The sequence below is a fragment of the Bombus affinis genome, chromosome 1 (assembly GCF_024516045.1).
Source record: "Bombus affinis isolate iyBomAffi1 chromosome 1, iyBomAffi1.2, whole genome shotgun sequence".
NCBI lineage: Eukaryota > Metazoa > Arthropoda > Insecta > Hymenoptera > Apidae > Bombus > Bombus affinis.
Window position 1 is genome coordinate 12,346,110 of NC_066344.1, and position 17,157 is coordinate 12,363,266.

Sequence of the window (17,157 nt, forward strand, 5' to 3'; positions counted from 1 at the left end):
GGTTTTCGGTATTTAGAGACGTTTTTGAGAGAGTTCCGTTTGTAGGTGAATCGCAAACATTTATAACTTTCGTTTAGAAAGTTGTCATCCTTCTCGCCTCTTTCAATTTCGTACAGGAACATGATTGTATAGTCATAGTTTCGTATGCCGATTTATCGATATGATGATTCTGTCTGGAGAGAAGAGGAGGATTGTGATAAAGGAAGGCCACGACGTTTAGTAGGTTGAATAGAAATATTCCATTTAAAAGAATTTAATCTAAAATTTAATCTTGTACCCTTCGTAACAAAAATGTACCATAACAATCCATCTGCAGCTCAACAATCATATGATTAAAAAAACTTCCTATTCAACCAGTCCAAATATATTTGAAGCGAGAACAAATTCAATCTTCAACTCTTTTATTAAATTCCTCTTGTACCCCGAATAAAGAAGAAAGAAGTCTCCCATAATATTCCACTCCTAATTCGACAACCATGATATTCAACATTCACAACACTTACACTCAACCCTGAACTCTGGCTGTTAATCCGACTTCAAACAAAACCTACCACCGAACAGAAAAATCGAAGCACAAGAGACTCGTATCTCTCAGCGACTCAGAGGCGCCATTCGACTCGATAATCACGCACTTCGGTGGGCAAAAACAAGGAGCCATCGTCAAGAGTAGCAGAGGTGGGGCTTGAAAACGAAGCTCGTATCTGATTAATCGACGCTGAGGCGGTAACGTGCTCGAAATCGCACGCCTCGGCTCGACCGTATCACTTTGTCCGTTCGCCACGCGTCTTCCACACCGAAGGCGTCACGTCGACGCGTCTCCTCAATTAGGAGAATTAATGTAATTGCACCGCGAGGCCATGCCTTTCGAACCGACGTCGTCGTCGCGTGCGTTCACGCCAAGCTAACAGATAATACCACCGTGTACACAAAGTATAAATATTTCGATTAATAACTCAAATGCATATTGCAACTGCCGTTGCAGTCGCCATCCGTTAATTTTTGTTTCAATAAAATCATTCAATGTTGATCTACGTGTAGTTTTAGATATTTCGATTACGTTTTTGTAATTAGACAGCTAAATTTTAGAAAAATGAATGGAGAACTCCGGTTCTTTCGATCTTTGCGCAAAGAGGTTGGATCTCTAAGAATTGAACTGTTGTTGTACACAATATGGGGCAAGATATTGTATACGCTTGTGCATAATTTATTGCAAAATAGATTAGACGGTCATAATTAGTATAATAAATGAGACAATTGAAAGCAATGGAATTTGCATGGTTTTTTGTGGTTTTTGTATAATGGCGCGCGGGGAAGTATATGGCGATGCATTTTTGTTACAATTGTAGTTTTTATCGTACCAATATTTTATCGTCTCAAAAAATAAATTAGTATTTAATACTAAATTTTTTATTCCCTTCAGTACATTTATTAACTATGTATATATCTTAAATTGGGGAACTGATTACATATACATGTTTGGAACTGGCCTATTCACAGTTTTGTTATGGCCTTTTGTTAGGATCCATAAACTACCCTCTATACAAAACACAAAACTAATAATTACGACGTTACACGATCTATGAAATTCATGAGGTCATAAATCCTACTATATTGTATCCAATATTGTAATTACTCATGAACTTCAATATTATAATTAATAATAACAATTTATAATAATTAAATAATAATTATTATTATTTCTCTTTTCTATCGAACTAGCAGATTTCAATCGCTCGTTTATCATTAATCTTTTTACTACAATATCTTTGTCGGCAATTAATTTAACGATTATTGCCTGGCAGTGCGCGAGACGCAAAACTGTCTGCATAAATGTGGATAATTGTCGATAATAATAACCACGTGGTCGATGAACGTCCTTGTTATTCCACGAGCGTCTTGCCTCCTGAAGCAAAGTTGAACGTGAAATGCTGCATTGTTCGAAATGCGAGCGGTTGCAGTGTATTATTCTTTCTCATTACGAGTTTTTCTTTTCAGATGAATTCCGTAGTCTCGTGAATGAACTCGCGTTTACCTCGCTCGGCTTCGTTTCATCGCGATTATCAGAATTACCGACATAATTTGTTCCAGCTACGAGATTTCCATTGCTTTTGTTCAGAAACATTTAATCCGAGGAAAACCTCGCGGATTTAACTGTCAATAATAAGTACAATTTGTAAAACGCGCCATGATCATAAAGTTCATTTTATAACATACAATTGACGTACAAACACGATCCTATCGAGTTATATTTAGTGAATAACGCGGAAGGATGGCAAGATCCGAGTTCAGTAAATTATGTGATTTATATAGTTACGCATTTATAAGTACCCTATGAGTCAAGAATATGGAATTGTCACGCGTTCAATAGAATTCCAGAATTTAACACAAAATCAGTCTGAAATTAAATGTTATGATTTTTATACGTTAATTCTGTTTCAATTTAGAGAAGTAATAAGGATTGTTTCTTGAATTCTGCTGTCCTGGTTACTACGACCTTTGGTCTTCTAAAGGTGTCCCGGAAACAGATTTGACCACAATCCTTGTGAAACTCTAGCTCTACTAGCGAGCCACCGTTTATTATCAACTATTAACCCTTTTGTTACTATGGAGAGTATGGTTACTCGCCGCGAAACCCTATTCATATATTAGGTGTGACTATAACCGCTCGCCATGAAGCGGTCCTCGTATGCTTCTAAACGATGTACGAGGTACGCAGAGACTAAAGGGATCAACCTCAATTTCTGCGAATTTCTCAATTTTAGCGCCTAATTGGTATTTAACTTTGCAAAAACAAAAGAATCAGCTGATCAATTTAGCTTACTCGTAAGATTTTAGAAACCAAACTTCAGAAATTTTTCGATTCCTTTAAACATTATTGAATAACGAAGAAGTTATATCTATAAATTTATCTATAGCGAGGGAATCGTAACAAATTTGAAAATATAACGCAGAAAAATAAAATGAAATTTTTCATATTCTTCTTTTTAATTCTAACATATCTTTTACATTTTATTCCATCTAAAATCCTTGGAGATAATATAAAAAGAAAGTAAAGGAAAATATCATGGCAAGACCAGCAAACACTATCTACGCGAAAAATACACGTTCATAATAGAGAGTACCGTCCAGCTAGCGGCCAGTTCCATACCAAAGGGGTTAAAGAAAACACCAGAGAATATCCTGCAGACCCTATAATGGAAACCATTTAAAGTAACTCGCCAACTACGAACTCAGGAAAACTTTCCGACTTGATCCTTAATTGTTTATCAACTAATTGTTTAGTCGTTTCAAGAAATCGTAACTCCTGATCGTTTCTCTCCTTATCAGCTTCTCTCAGTCATTTTCCATCTAATTGTGTTTTTCTAAGGTTAAAAAATATTTCGCGTCGGAACAAAACATAAGAGAATTCCTGAAATTATATGATACGTCATTTTCATTTTACACCAAACACCTTAAAATCAAGGATCGAAATATACAAATTCAAGAATGGCAGTAGGATTATATTTCCAACGATTTATCAATCGCCGGATCGTTTTATTCAGATGTTAATATCCTAATACTTGTGGACGAACATATACGTTCGAATTACCGGCAATTAAACCAAATCCTTCATCACCCCATGACTCTTCCATTAGAACCACAAACCCAGACATTTCAGTGTGAATAAAATTCTCCAACTTCGTCGATATTTCATCGTTTCGAGCGTTCCTCCGTTGAAGCAGAAGGCAACCGAGCATTCGTCCACTACGGACTCTCTATCCTCGCAATTTCTCTTCCAGCGGATGTTCTAGGCCCGCGATATCGTCGCTTTTTCTCTTTCTCTAGTGGGCATATCCACTCGCCAACAGGTCGACAGCGGCTCGACTGGAACAACCGACCCGAGGACGAGATTAAGGAGAGTTCTCAATAGCGGCCGGACCAGTCGTCGCAGTCGGTTATCCGGATTCATCGAAATTCAGTCCGGATCGTCCGCCCTCTAGACTCTAGGCTAATCCTCGATAAGGACCACTCGTTTCGTATTGGCCGTCGAGCTATCGCATCGGGACGCGCGTCCCTCGTTGATTTGCATCCGCGATTGCTCCTGTTCTTCCATTCTTTCCGGTACCTTCTCAACGAGCAAACTTTCTTTCCGACTTTAACAGCATTGTGGAACAATGCTTCTGACAATTTGTCTAGGATTGGCAAAGATCGTTTCTAGTATATGTTGACATGTTGGAGTGATTAAAAGAGACGATGACAATTTTTGATAAGTTTTTGCGATGATACTTATGAGAAGAAAAATGATTAAGATATTGGAATTTGATTCATAGATGGTGAATATTACTTTAATGCAAGATCTCATTCGCTATTCTTTTTTTTTCAGTCAGTTGACATTGTCGAAGTTTGTTTGTGAAAGGGAGTTTCAAGAATTTGTCTAATACTTTTTTCCACTGTTCTTGATTCGATCTAAATTCATCTAGACCGTGTCTCGTAGAAATTGAAATATTCATAGAGCTGTAATAAATTATTTCTTTTATATTTTGAAATTCCTTTAAACATTAACATATATAAAAGTTAAATTTTGTTACACGTGTGTTTTTATGTCTTTCGGTGACATTACGTTCACGGAGTAAGATGAAAGAGAATTTTTTAATAATTAATTTCGAGAGCAGGTGGTTACAAGAGTAGGGATAATTGATTGCAACACTGATAGCGACATTGAATCGTTTTACAAGTTGTTATCGAATCCTCTGAATTTGAAAGAAATAAAGGTAATAGAATTTTTGAATGATTTATGCAGCAAGAGTCTAAATATGACAGTTTAGGTGAATAAAGAATACTGATTAACTACCGTGTTAGAATTTTAATAATATAACGAGATCTGTCACGAGTTGTCGTTATATGTCTTCGATCAATTTGATAAATTACAGAGGATTTCAAGAGGACAGGAAGAGGATTATCGGCGATTCGGTAGACAAATGCGGCTACATTCTTTGAGCTGTCGCATTCTTGTCCGTTTTTTCGTTCCTGACCGATGAACTATGAAAACCAGGTCACGATTAAAATTCTAACGCCCACTGACAGAGACAAGTACAAGTTGGTCTAATTGCCGCGGACAAATGTGACAGGTGACACGGTATTATACAACCCGTCGGGTTTACGAGCAATGCTGATGTAACGTTAACATTTTGACAATAAGAAGTAATATTTCATCTTCCGAAGGAAATAAATATTTGACAATATCTGTCTTCTTTAGAAGGAACTTTTATCGTTTTGTTTTAATATTGATTGTTTGCTTCCTTTTTATTCTTAAGCTCTAAAAATATAAGTACTTAACGCGAAGAATATAAAAGATCGAATTAACTGAAGATTCTAAAAGGTTTCAATACTTTTAGTTCCGAAAATAATTTTCCATTTTCATTTTTGGAATATTTGAGAGAAAATGTGAGCAAAATTTACCCGTTCATGAGAAATAATGTAGTTCAATTATAATGAGTGGAAAATTAAAATGCACGTATTATATCAAACAACGAAAAAAAGATCAAGGACGTATTAATATAATATACGCCCCTCATAATTTACACGTATGAATATTGTATTTGGGTAGGAGAAAGACAAATGAAACATCCCATGTGAAAGAGGACACAAAAAAACAACCTTGTTCGGAGGAAATTAATTTTAAATTTCATGTTTATTAAGCGCTCCTACTTCTCCCAGCCTTTAAATCTTCAAACATTCGTCCTTTATTAATCTGCAGCACCGTTCAAAACAATTATCACGTTCAAAAAGCACAGTACAAAAATTGCAAATAACACGAATAACAATTAAATCACAGAATATATATTTTTTAAATAAAACATTATTCACACACTAGTCGTATAATCAACGTATTATTAATTTACTTAGTTTTCAGAATATTCTTTCTCCTTTCTCCTTCTGTACTTCTTCCTATCTCTCTGTCAGATGAGATATAGGTATAAAATTTGTTCACATCCACCATGCAATTTGCACGATACAAACGGCGCACAATAAATTGGTCATGGTTTCAGTATAAAACTCTCGACGAATGCTACACCACGCGCGAAGATTACCCCGTTTCCTCGCGTTTCCGGCGCGGATGAATTTCATCCTCGCGAGGCCTGAAATCCGGTAACGCGTCGGGCTCCGTGTCTCAGAAGCTTAAGAAAGCGCCCGGAGAGTCAGCTTTCTCTGTAATACACGGTGTCAATTTCATACACTGACCAGGCGTTCGTCCTCTTGCACAGCCACGTCTGAAACTCTTTGTATCGTCTCACGTGTCTCTGTCTTGCGGGTCGACGCCCGGGTGGACCGAGGTCGTCCACCTAAATGCTCGCTTCTCATCCCGCGATGTCACCTCGCGTGACTCCAATTCGAGATCTCCATTATTATTTTTCCCCCCAGCTTTTTTCACTAACTCTGCTTATAATTCATTAACTCAACAGAGATGGTAGAAAAAACTAAACTCGTATAACTCTCGTTGTCGTGCGGAATTTTAAAAGACTCCTTCATTATCCTATATTGGTAAACTCGAAGTGGTATACTTTGGAGTTTGAAAATTGTTTGATCGTTCTGATAAAGGAGAGACGATGCTCGTAGGTCGGGGATTTAGATATTAACGCATGATTTATTACATTATTAATGTGATATTGGAATTTGTAACTGTTACGATATTGGGTGATGGCAAATTTTCCACTTTCGTCGATGTTATACATCATATAATCTCATACATGTTCACTCAATATTTATACTCTACGCTGTATTTTATATTTAACTAAGAACAACAGATTAATCACTAACGGATTAAGCTTTAATCAAGTTACGTATTCCCTTTAATTTAATTATACATGATCTAATTAATTATGAGTTCAGTTACTTTTCGAAGTTTCTTGATCCAACTACTCTTGCTTCGCGTACAGCGATGTTGTGTAATTTGGCAGGTTTACATTTTTAACGATGCAATGCTCAGGTACTGCATAAAAATAGGAAATCACAAATCATACAACATCGTCTCTTTTAAATTACAATGATGTTGCATAATTTACTTGTATTAAATCTTGCATTAAAAAAGCGTATATATACCAAAAGTGCTATATGTACCAAAGATTTTCCAACAGTGAGTTTTTTGAACTTTTCGCACGATAGCTTCATGCCATTAACCGTTACTAACCCAGAATTTTTATTATTTTCCTCCAATCCCATATCAATCACCCATATCACGAAATCGAATCTCAAATGCTCAATAAGAAGTTGTAAATCGTTCTTGGATCTTTCCAGCCGATCGACGAGATGCAAGCTTACATCGAACGTCGTATCGTGTCGTTTAACTTCTCCTTGATCGTCGAAGAGGAATGTTCATCGAATTTGAACAGAACGAAGGTTGGTAAACCACTCGAGATGTATACGCTGTCCACATTGAGGGCTGCAGTTTCCCTTTGCAACCAGCTGGGGAAAGTAGCCGATGGAAAATTGATATGTATCTCGCGCGTCGCATTATGCAGTTTCGTTATCGCGTCGCACCATTGGGCAATTCGTAGCGTTGCTCGTAACTCACTCGAGCGAGTCGACGTCTCTCATCTTCGTAAATCTCGTGGAAACCGGACCGTAGGCGATGCTATCAAACGTAATTTAATTTGTCCCAGAAAACGAGCTGGCCTTCGCTCGATACAAATAACACACGGAGAATTTCGCGTGGAATTCAAACTCGATGGTAAACCAACCGAGGAATATTCGCTCTTTGTACGCGAAATCTTTTGGTAACACGGTATAAGAAAGATATGGTTACTCCATTCGAATAGCCGGGTGAAGAACGGGATTCGCGGGTTGCATGTAAATTAATGTGTCCCCTGGGAAAATATTCTTCCTCCTTCGCGTACTCCAGCAAGAAAAAAAAGAATGAGGGATGTCAAAATGAAAAATTCCAGGGACGTTCGACGAAGCACGGCGTGTGACGCCTACTTGATTCGCGCTCGAATTTTCGATTTGAGAATCCATTCTTGAAAATGAAGCGTAGAGAATCGTCGTCGGTTGTTAGCAACTGTCCGTAGATGTGTTTCATACTAGGAGAAGCAGATATATTCGCGATTGTCGCGATTGTGAGCAAGCCTTAAGGCCCGTTTCTCGCAGCAAAATCGTGGCGGGGATGCAACTGTGGCCCGCGTCCGGTTCTCCAACCTAAGAGACCCGCTTCGTGCCAGTGTCGACGATGCGTTTGCAGCGTCTGCTTCTGCGCAACTTTTGTATCGGTTCGGTTTCGATCTTCAAAGACCGCGAAACTTTAAAACACCGATGTACGATCCCATCGAATAGAATCGAATAATCAGTGCGTTTTCTCTGTCATTACGAAAAGAGTAAAAAATAAATGTTGAGATTTATCACTTGCTAATTATAAAGTAATAAATTCACTGAAACTTTGCCACGATAAACGATCGATATTAAAAACGTGACAATGTACGAATTTGCCCGATTTTTCAAACTGACAAAAGTGTGAAACTTCGTTGCGAAAACAATAAAATCTACAATTGCACCGAACTTGCGCGAGTCCATGGACGAAGTTGATTTTCGATTCGACCAAATAAACGTGAGCAAAGTGTGTACGTCTCGTGGAGGCGTACACAAAACAACGCGTTCTCGGAGAGGATTTCACGGCTGAGTCGGAGCATCCATTGCGGTGAGTGGTTCGCTCGTCTCTTTCTCATCTACCGGTTGCACAGCATCCGCGAAATGAATGCGATCAACCAGATCGAAATTCGATTTTCTTCCATTCGACGGGCTTTAGGGAATTCCTTCTCGCGTCACCTATAACGCTACTTTGGAAAGCGACCGTGTCCTAACGAATTCAGAAAGATAGAGACATATACGAGGATAGTAGTCGCGATATGGAAATCGTCATATGAAAACGGCGGTTCAGTATATGTTTATTTTGCGGAACGTGTAATGCGTTGGCTGAACGCTATTTCGGTGTCGTGCGGTTTGAGAACGGCGACGCTTCGTCGCGTCGTTACAAAACCAGATTAGGATTTTCCTGAGAATTGTTTCTCTTCATGGTGTTGTAGGAATTACAAAAGTTTTCAGGAACTGAGCTTAGAAGTTCTTAGTATTTTGATACTTAATGAGTTTCTTTCTTTTCTGTTGCTGTTGGTTCAAAACATAGATCGTTAGAGAACACTGTAAAACTTATACAACATTATAGAATTTTTTATAATTTTTATTCATTTGGACAATCTTGATTAATGTACACTGCTTTGTAAACCTTTAAATATTAAAGATTATTTGATCGCGTTTCAAATTACAATTACAAGCTACGACCGGAGATTTCAATAGAAGTCACGTCTTGATCTCTTGCCAACATGCCAGATAGCTTCTTTTATTTGAAACCTCGAATTCTAAGAACTATATATGTGTGCAATTTAGGACGTGAAGGCCTAAAATTCTCAGTATTTCAAGCATTACACAGATAGAAAGTTGGTACGCGGAATGAATGCAGGTCTGATTGCTCATAGAGTAATAGGTCCAGGTCCTGTAATACGATTATAAAGATAGAATATGTCGATCTATTTTGACCTTAATTTTTCTGCGGACCTCTCGAGCCGCGATTATTAGTTTAAAGATGTACGATTTTTTTTACGTTAAATTTCATTTTGTAACTGACCTAGTAATATTAGAGTTCAATCGTGCAAGACGAATCAAACGATAAAATGATTAAAAATGAAAACGACCGATCCAATCACGACCGCCACTCAAGCGCTACAAGTTTGAACAGACCTAAAAATCAACACACCATGCAAACCGTCAAAAAATTGGTCAAAAAATCTATCTAAAAAATTGAAAGATAAATCTTTTGTTGCCTATTGGCAAGCATTTCCTGGCGATTTATATAGATCGACAGGAGATTTTGCCGGTCGTATCTGCGTGTGCGTGGGCCTCGCGGGTTCTCCGACCAGTCTTTTATCGTGTCGCTGATTTATCGGGGTGCGCCCCGTCATGCGTGCACACGTGCATCTATTAATAGAAACCGGCGGGGACCACCGTGATCTCAACTTTTCGAGGCACTTGAAACACGCGTCCTGCTATCCCTTAACGAACCCGCCGCCGATCAATGAAACTGGAACAATATCGCTGGAGAACGATTCGTTCCAACGTTTCACGCCGCCTCTGGCTATACACTATACACGTACGAACGCATAGACGTATCACGCGTTGTTTGATTGGATTTTCATATGTTTCGCCAATCCGTTAAGCGTTGCAATTCGATGAGGATTTCGTTACGGATACATAGCAGGAATTGTATGTAGTGAACCACGGACGTAAATAGTTGGATTCGTGTTGAAAATATTTATCGATACTTAGTAGTATCAAGTAACCAAAAGAAAGAGCTTCCCTCGTTATTCACTGCCTTTTTACCCTTGTTTGAATAAAAGCCGAATTTTATAGCGGTGCAACGATGAAATCCTTCGTTCTTATTTGGAATTTTTTTGAACAAACTTTTATTTTTACAAAATGTGTACTTCCAGTATTACATTGAATATGTGTAAGATATATTTATAAATATAGAATTTTCTGGTTTATTTTTTACTATAAAGTCATAGTGGGGGACGTCTTTGTAAATCCGTTCAGTATACAGAATACCTGTTATGTTGTTGCTATCATAGACTACATCTAGGATTAATTTTTTTATTTTTAATTCTGGTTTAATTTTTATTGTAAATATCTAACCTGATGGCTAAGGTCATAATGGAGGACGTATTTTTGGATCTGATCAATATACAGAATACCTGCTATGTCGTTGCTATCGTAGACTATGTCTAGGATTAATTTTTTTATTTTTAATTCTGGTTTAATTTTTATTGTAAATAACTAAACTGATGGCTAAGGTCATAATGGAGGACGTATTTTTGGATCCAGTCAATATACAGAATATCTGTTATGTTGTTGCTATCGTAGACTAGGATCTACGGATTTAATTCCCACAATACACGAATCTATCTTGCGCAAGGAACTTCTCCATTGAATTTAAAATGTTCCTATATTTCGCAAGCTGTACGATATCGTAGTAATCTTCTTCCTTGTCGAATCGCTCTTTTATTTCCTACAATTGGTCTAATTGTTTCAATGTTACACTGTTCCAATTCCTCAGCTAATCTTCTCCCATGCTCGCTCTAAATCTTAATTTAACGATACCAATGTAAAACGTAACCATCGTTACTCGTACATCCTAATCTAATAATATCGAAGCCTGACAGTACGATGGATCTTCCCATCTTTCCGTGTTTCAAATTAACCGTACCAAGCTCGTATCCATGGTTTTTTTCTTCGTCCTCCACATTTTCTCCCATTCACTTTTATTTTCACGACGCTATCTGTTTTAATTGAGATTGGAACGATTTTAATCCGCGAGAATATTGCCCGAGATAGTCGCGCAGAAAAAATAAACGAGGTCACGAACGAACCAAACGATTACGAACAGCAATATAAAACGCGATCCGATTTTAGGAGAATTTGTACGGAATCGTATACGGGGTGTTTCAGAAACTTGGTGGCAAACTTCAGGAACATGTAGAGCTGATCGAAATAAGCAACTTATAACAAATGTGGATCTAAATTAAATCATTATTTTTTTAGTTAAAAGATGTTCTCAACTGTGGACTTATAACAGTATAAAAGATTTTATCTATATATTTGTATCTATATATTGTTTTGTTAGCGAAATATAATAACTTGTCACATTTTGGATATTTCATACATTCTTCTGTATCATAAGCATTCTACTCGTTTTTTCTATTTTAAATTTGCTATAAACGCGTAAGTATCCGCGATCTGGTAATATTTACATTCATGTATATTATCCTTCTATTTGAATGTTTATTCATATTTATTCGCTTTTTTATTTGTTTTAATAAGTACCAAATACTTTTCAAATTGAATACCAACTTTCTAAAACACAGTGTATATGAGGATGGATTCTGTCAAGGATGGGAGTACGATGAAGCGGTTGTAAACTTGCATCGTGTATGAAATATGGACTCGCGTGGACGTACATACGCTATCCTCTCTCTAGCGCACTTTCGATTTCACGATGTGGCTGCAACGTGTTTCGGTCCCGGCGTTTCCCGCCACTTTAGCGAGAGTTTCGACCACGCGTTATACACGCAAACAAGCACTTCCATTCACTCGCTAATCGCGGACCGGGCTAAATTGAATCCCTGGACAACCGCGCATAATCTGTTTGGTCGTCCGTTCGGTCGATCGTTGGGAACCACATTGAAAATTAGAAGAAAATTCAGCGACCAGAATTTTGGTCTAAACACAGTGTACGTTTGCTTAATACTGAAAATTCCAAGATCCAAAATACTAGAAAAGATACCAGTTCCTTTTTTCTGGTAATCTTTTCTTTCAAGTACGTTCTTTTATATCTGAAAATCAATAGTCAAAGAATCTATTATTTTGAGTACAATGCGAAGATCACACTTCATCTTTCTTTGCAGTTAGAAGCTCGTGAATAATTACATTTGTTAGTGAGAATAACAAATTGTGTCGAGGAGTCGAGATAATCTGACTAATTCTTCTGATATTAACATTCAAATTATTAAACTCGTCGAAACTATGAGTTCTAGATACTATTAATGTAAAAAGAACATTTTGTACGAAGCTATCTTGCATCTCTTAAATAGCATTATCTATTTTTCCTTTCATGTCCTTTCTGAATTGGTTTCCTCTTCGAAAATAATACGAAAGAATATTTCTAAGAATATAGGAGGAAGGAAACAATTGATGTCATTTAAAAACGTAAGATTATTTCATTCTTTTATAAATTGTACTTTTAATCTTTCTGTGTACTTATTCACTTTAATCATATCACTATCACGTATACTTTCAGACAGATTAATTAAGCTAATCTAGGCTAATCAATTTTAATTATAAATATAACATTTATATATATATATAATATAACGGGATTATGAAATACAACGAGAATAAGGTGATGTTTCCTTCGAAAAAGAATTCTCAATTGTCCTTGTAGCTATGAAAATGGAGAATGAAAAGAAACTGTATTCTGAAGAGCTAAAGTGGAAAGTACGAGGTCCTTTGATAACGAATGAGCAAGTTAACTTATGAGAATTCTTGGCAGAGTGAAATTCGTGGCAATGTTAAGATGAAACTTTTCTTTTAAAAACTCGCAGTAAACCACGTGTATGTCAAGAACAGAGATCTAAATTATTTCCTATACAACGAGATACAACAACTTCATAGCGGCACCTGAAAGAATTGAAAGAACTGAATTGTTAAAGCTATCGAAAAGTTCTGTATTTATACCTTTTATTCGCCATCAAAATACTGCTCGCCATTATATAGTACTATGTTTTCATCTTCATTGATTTGTTTCTTCGTACTTTTCAATTGTCTCTTACCCATTGTCTTCAGTTTTCAAACATTTTCCATTTACAAATTATCGTAATGATGAAAGTAAGTGATCAGAAAGGGCCAAGTCGGGCGATTGTCTTAAAAACAGAAGTTGTTTGTAACAACAGCAGCGTTACTTCTTTGATATTCATAAAGTAAACACCTGTTTTATCTATTGATTGCCCACCATTAAACTTTGAATAATAAACTAGAAGCTGCTACCAATATTCGCATTCCTGTCATAGTTCAAATTAGAATAATAAAAAGTTCTCTACAAAATAATAAAATCTTAATTAATTTGGAGTGTTGGTATTAAAAGTCCACAATAGACACGATAACCATGAACAAGATACATTGTCACGTACAAATCCGACATAATAAAAAAAATGTAGCGCCCGAAGACTAAAATCAAATCTGAAAAAATAGAGAAAAAGGCTTCTCTAATCGTGAAGTATCTCACGACACTACCTTAATAGTCGCTCTATTTCAATTAATCTCTATTATCTGAAGATCGTTGAAAAGCCGGCAAAATTTCGACGTCGATCAGGATCGATGCATCGGTCATCAAAACCATCGAACAAGTCGATCAAACTAGTGACACAACGACGACGGAGGACAGGCGAATGTGGCGCGTATTTAAAGTGGAATCGACGCGGCTGCCAGTCGCAATGTCGGCTCCAGGCCGAGCGGAATAAACGTCGCGTCGTGTCGCGGCGACGTAACCGCCGATATTTCCCGTCCGAGCCTATCGGCTCGCCAGGAGACGACTTAATAGAACGATGCCGGGGCACCCTCTTAATGGAATATCGCATAAAACCACGGGTGGCATTAACCCCCTTGTGGCCACGCTGCGAGAGCAAAAAGCTGATCGCGTAGCTTTCTGCCAGCCTCCCTCGTTGGATAGACAGTGGAGGATAAAAGTAAGTTTAAGGTGGATATGTATTTTAGTAAAAACTTTATAGCAAAAATTTGTTACCCTATTGGTAACGGTCGTCTATTCGGTAGAACTGCTTCTACGGTGTAAATCGTATTATTAGGTTGTCCGAAAAGTTTCTTTCGTTTTATAAGGAAATAATAGACGCACAATGTTTTTTGTTTTATATTAGTTTATTGAATTATGCACGAACATAATAACAGAAATAGAACGAAATGGATCACACCTAATTCAATAAAATAATATAAAATAATAATTGTTGTTCATCTATTATGAAACGAAAGAAACTTTTCGGACAACCTAATATATTTCACGAATGGGCGGGCAAAAGTGTATACAAGTCGGAATTATCAGTATTTAGTAGCAGAGAAACGTTTATAATATTTAATAGGTGCAGTGCAAGATCGAGCGTTAGATTTCGAACTTACAAAATATATCGATTTAAAAACATCCCCCCCTTTTTTAAATCATACTATTTTTACCAAAATTATTATTATTATTATTATCATTTTTATTATTATTAACATACACTATTAGAATTTGGAAAGATCGAGAAAGAAGCGAAATTGACTCGTACTATTAGAACCATGAGCAAAGAACTGCATGTATTCATCCTGCCTCGACCAAAATTTCCCCTACGCCTTCTTTGTCGACCCACCAGAGATTTATTGCTTGCTCTAATTAAATTTGCAAAATTATGATGTTACTTTATACTTCTTATTTCATAAACTTTCTTTTGTCCGCCACGGTAGTTATCGACGAGGACGCGCACTGAAAGCTCGGAATAATTGGGGCGTTGCCCTGAAAAACACGAATTCACCGTGAAATTGGCGAATCCACAAGACTACAGGGTAGAAGTCTCTAGCGTTCGCTGGTAACCATTCCGTTGAAAGGGGATGAGTTGGTTGAAAGAAGCAGTCGCTATTCGAATCGAGAAACCATGAAGTATACTCGAGGAAACTCGAAAGAAAATGAATCGCCCGACCAAGAAAGAATCCGGTTTATCGTCTATCTTGAAATCGTGGTTCATATTCGCCGTTAACGCCGCTTGGTCCACGAGTCGACCGTTAATGAATCGATGAAATAACAACCGTGGTATACACGAAATAATTAGTCGTATCCTCGGCAAGCGACGGGACGCTCCATTTCGTCCGCTTAATGATCCGCGAAGAGATCCCCCACGCCTCTAATGTCGCTCCTCCCTTCGTGAAATATTCTCGGTTCAATTGAACGATAATTAATTGCACTTGGAGGGTTGAAGGGAATACCGCGATCGCGAGCTTCTCCGGCCGATGCACTCGATTTCATTCGATCGCGCATCAGATCCAAAGAGACTCTCTCTCTCTATGATCGTCTTAATAGCCTCGATCCTGAATACGCTAGTATTGTGTTAATTTACGATCAACATCACGAAGCGTGACTTTATGTGGTCAGTTACAGAGGAAGGTTTGTTTCTAGGATAGTACTTTACCCCTACTTCATGTACCTTCATTTGCGATAAGACTTTTTACGAGCTACTCTAATGCTTCAAAATTTTGTATGAAAGGACTTGACCAAGAAGAAGATTTTATACGAACAATTGTACACATTTCAAAGATCTTTTGCCGGACTTTTTACCAAGATTTTGTATGATATTACCTTTATTATATACTTTTGGTTTTTTTAGAAAACATTGTCAATTTGTCAGCTGATTTGTATGGTTTACACCTTTGTTTCTTTTGCCATATATCACATCATCAAGTAAGATGTATTTTCTTTCTAAATGATTAAACCTGCCAATTTTGCGATTCAGTCTCAGAACTGGTAAGTATATCAACAGCCAGCTATCGAATCATCTAATTATCCTAAAACCATCCGTCTCGAGCATAGGACTAAAAAAAGAGGGTGATCCTAAGTTCGTCAGACAATCTCGCCCTTGAAATTCCTCCATGTCGGCGTGGCAAAAGCGTCTTTCGGCTCGAGTTTCGAAGCGAGCAGCTCGAACGAACACGAGAAGCCTGTCGGGAGGATAGCGCGCGTGCCGATGGATCTAATTAGCAATCAGGCTGGCGGCTTAAGAGGGTTGAAAGGGGGCCAAAGGGGCCGGAAACGTCGCGCAAAACCGTCTGCACGCCCCCATTGTCCCTGGTCCTGTTCCAATTACACGGTGAAATTGCGGTTCGATCTGAATGCGATGCGGTCCTCGACCGAGCTCCGATCGGAGATCGTTCGACGACACCTTTGTTTCACGCTCGAACAAAGTTCGATCGGTCGTTCGACCGATTGCCAACCTTCCTCCGACGCGCTTAAGACCGCGGAAACTCTCTCTCTCCTTGCTTGAACATAGGCAATCTTTGTATACTCGCTCGTGCGAGTAGTTGATCGTCGTTAATTAATCTAGTAATCTCGGACGAGAATCGTCGCGGATGCTTGTCCCAGGCTTATTAATGATCAACGACCGATTCAATGGACGTGGAAAAACGCGAGAGGGAATAATCTAAGTAGTAAGAAGCGTTTTAGGGACGCATTCATTTGCATTTTCATCAAGCTGATGAAAATCGATATGTACTGGGCGGGGGTTAACTATCTGATGAGGTGTATATGAGATTCAAGGTGTATAGCATGTAACGTGTAAATTTGTTTGATAGAAAATGGAGTTCAAGCATTTGGAAAAGGTTCAGAACGAAGACGATAGAATTGATTAAATTCTATAAATTATAGTGAACAAGTCAGAATTTAGATATCATAGAGTCACGGAGCAAGGATAACACCAGTTAAGGGATAGAACGAGATTTTTTAGTGATTGAATTTAGAACAATAATATTTAAAAAATACATTCATTTGAA

The 17,157-nt window shown here is 37.7% G+C and overlaps 2 protein-coding genes across 9 annotated transcripts in view; one reads left to right on the forward strand and one right to left on the reverse strand.

Moving 5' to 3' along the window:
- The window catches only part of LOC126921060 (E3 ubiquitin-protein ligase MYCBP2), a 260,246-nt gene that overhangs the window by 125,424 nt on the left and 117,665 nt on the right, over positions 1-17,157 (reverse strand). The window lies entirely within an intron of this gene.
- LOC126921354 (uncharacterized) overlaps positions 8,256-17,157 on the forward strand; it is a 116,462-nt gene continuing 107,560 nt past the window's right edge. The window contains exon 1 of the mRNA XM_050732887.1: positions 8,256-8,668. The gene's annotated coding sequence lies outside the window, so the exon portion shown is untranslated. The remainder of the gene's footprint in view (positions 8,669-17,157) is intronic.